Genomic DNA, 2,735 nt, shown 5'->3' with positions numbered 1-2,735 from the left:
ACCCCCCTTGCATGACCTCTTATACCGCTGTCTTAATGAGGCTCCACCAAGTGAGGCTTCACACACACACATGAACATAAAGATTTATTGATTTATTTATTTTTTTCATTTTGACACTCCTAATGCTAATGCATTAAAAACATTAGGAGAAATGGGAAGGCAGGATCGGGGGGGGGGGGGGCGCTTTACGTTTCGACGGCACTGATCGGATAATCGCATACGCGGTAAAACTTACCAAGATAGACTGGATGTATGAGATTAATAGGATTACAACAATGACGACGATGCGCTCTTGTACCTACAAATTTCTCATATCAATGGAGATGCACTTATTTTATTTCTGTTGCGCTCTCCCATCACAGCTATATGTGTCTGATCACTGGAGAAATAGTTGGACGAAGCTATGTTGCCTTGCAATGTGTCCAACATCGATGTAAGTACCAAGTCAGGTAACAGTCCTCTTGAGACTGGAGAACAAAATTGATAGCCTTTAACTCAGTCGTACGCAGCTTCCTATAAATTGTCGAAGAGTTGCGAAAGAAAATATCGCTGGTTACTAAGATTTGCAATCGTGTATTCTAAGGGTTCTTCGTTTTCGGGTTTTATGATTTTTCAAATTCGGGAGGGAAAAATCCGGTGCTATTTACATACGAGAATTCGGGGAGAAATCGGGTGCTATGATCTCTGTTTGATATGTCATCGGGGAATTTTCGGGTGAAACGAAAGGCATATGAAACAAGCCACTGCTGGGACGAAAACAAGAATCTTTATCTTTCCGCTCGGAACTAGGGCAGTGAATGACAGTGGTATTCAAACACTTGCCCGAGCTCCACAAAAGCTCGTCTTTGACTCCCACAGGAGGGCATCATAAAAGGAGGACAAAGAGGTTGTCACAAATAGCTCTCTTTGCTGATATTATGATTCACTTTTCGGAAGGTTTACCGCGAACCAGTTGAAGGACGGCGAGGATTTCGGGTAGATGTCGGGTTTCAACCGAATTCTTGAAAATTTGTTCGGGGAGAGGGGACTATAATGAAAAATCGGGTTTAACTCGAAAACAAAATCCCTATCTATTCTCTCTCAAAACAAGGCATTGAATGTAGCAACGGGTCGCAATAGACAAAAGTAAGTCTGACTTACCTGTTGATCATTCCCGCTGTCGTGAACTGGTGCAGATGAATTCATCAACTGGTCCAGAAGGAAGGAAATCAAAGAAGCCGAGATGACGTCCTCCATTTACAAGTAGGTGTGGAACGTTGCAGTGGATGTCGCTCTCCGAGATCCCTAGGGGAAAACATCCTTATATGTTCGGTTTCTTTGCTAGACGCCAAATTGCATCACTTCAAAGGAATGCATCCGTCTTGACCAAATTGAAACTCTAAGAGAAGCGTATTCCTGTACCCGTATCGACTTTGAAATACGTCTGTGCGAACGTGTTGTAGGTGTTGGAGCGCAAACAGCCCTACACTTCATATGCAGGAGAGGGCAGCAAAAGCAGACTACAATTAGACGTAACATAAACAATACATATTTTACACGTCATTAAGACAAGGAGAGAAACCATAAGCCGTGCTCAGCAATTTGGTCTAAATTTTTAGTGAGTATAGTTTTCTTTTCGTGGCTGAGTGCTTTAAAAGCACGCTTATCACAGACTGTTTGTGCGCACGTGCATTTATGTGCATTCAGTTGCCCGATATATACACAAAGAGGCGCTATCAATTGCAAGGTTAACACGAAAGCATTTACACGAAAATTGCAGTTACACACATAATAAAAACACAATAATGAAGGGCAGATAGAAGTGACTTACTACTTTAAACAACTCCATTTTTCTTTAATAGTATGAAGTAAACACTGGCTTGCACAACAAGTTGTAAAAAGAAAAGCGTGAACGTTTCGACACCTATTCGGGCGTCATCACCAGCACAGGAAAATGAAACGGGGGTTTAAAACGGGAATCCTTTTAGACCCTGATAACAGACTTGTAAGGGCCCCTTGTGACTGTTACAGGCATTTATCTCGCCACGAATGTGCCAAGGTTCAAGGAATTTTCTTACCCCCCATCTGTGCTGAAAAGTCAAGGTTGTCGCGTTGTCAAAATTGAAAGAATGTCCTGTTCTTAACAGGGGGGTGATCGACAAGTTCGGTGCGTTGATTCTTTGCTGGTGGTTTTGTCAATTGTGCCTTGTGCTCCTTCATTCTGGTGACCTTCTTCCTCGCAGTTTCCCCTACATAGCACGTGTCGCATTGTTGACATTCCAGTTTGTATACAACCCCTGCTTGTACATGTGGGGCACAGAGTCCTTGGGATGGCACAGAATGTTTCGTAATGTTTGACGGGGCTTGAAAGTGGTTACAATACCAAGTGGCTTTAAAAGCCTTCGTACCGACTCTGATAGGCCACGTACATAGGGAATGCATACAATATTGTCGGGGGCAGGTCGGTTATCTGAGACGGAACACATTTTAGAGACAGTGTCTGTGATGAAACGCTCGGTCTCTAAAATGTGTGACACGGTTTCTAAAATGTGTTCCGTCTCAGCCCCTACAGAGGATGTCCCGTAGAACTCAATTGCAAAAAACATCTATACTACTCTCTATCCTTATAAAAAATGCTGGTCAGTTTTTAATGACGCACCCCGTATACATACATACCTATATATATATATATATATATATAATATATAAATATATAATATATACCAGAAGTGGAGACGGTGCTTCTACAGGATAAG

General features: G+C 42.3%; 1 long non-coding RNA gene across 1 annotated transcript; it reads right to left on the bottom strand.

Annotated features, from left to right (window-relative positions):
- Positions 1 to 394: 394 nt before the first annotated feature.
- LOC135376814 (uncharacterized) lies at positions 395 to 1,924 on the bottom strand. The gene is made up of 3 exons (XR_010417870.1): positions 1,811 to 1,924; positions 1,141 to 1,284; positions 395 to 467 (listed from the first exon to the last, which is right to left on the bottom strand). It is a non-coding gene; the product is annotated as an uncharacterized LOC135376814 (long non-coding RNA).
- Positions 1,925 to 2,735: the final 811 nt, after the last annotated feature.

The sequence above is a fragment of the Ornithodoros turicata genome, unplaced genomic scaffold, assembly GCF_037126465.1.
Source record: "Ornithodoros turicata isolate Travis unplaced genomic scaffold, ASM3712646v1 ctg00001312.1, whole genome shotgun sequence".
NCBI classification, from domain to species: domain Eukaryota; kingdom Metazoa; phylum Arthropoda; class Arachnida; order Ixodida; family Argasidae; genus Ornithodoros; species Ornithodoros turicata.
The sequence above is the reverse complement of the archived record's forward strand: the minus strand, read 5'-3'. Positions and strand labels throughout refer to the sequence as shown.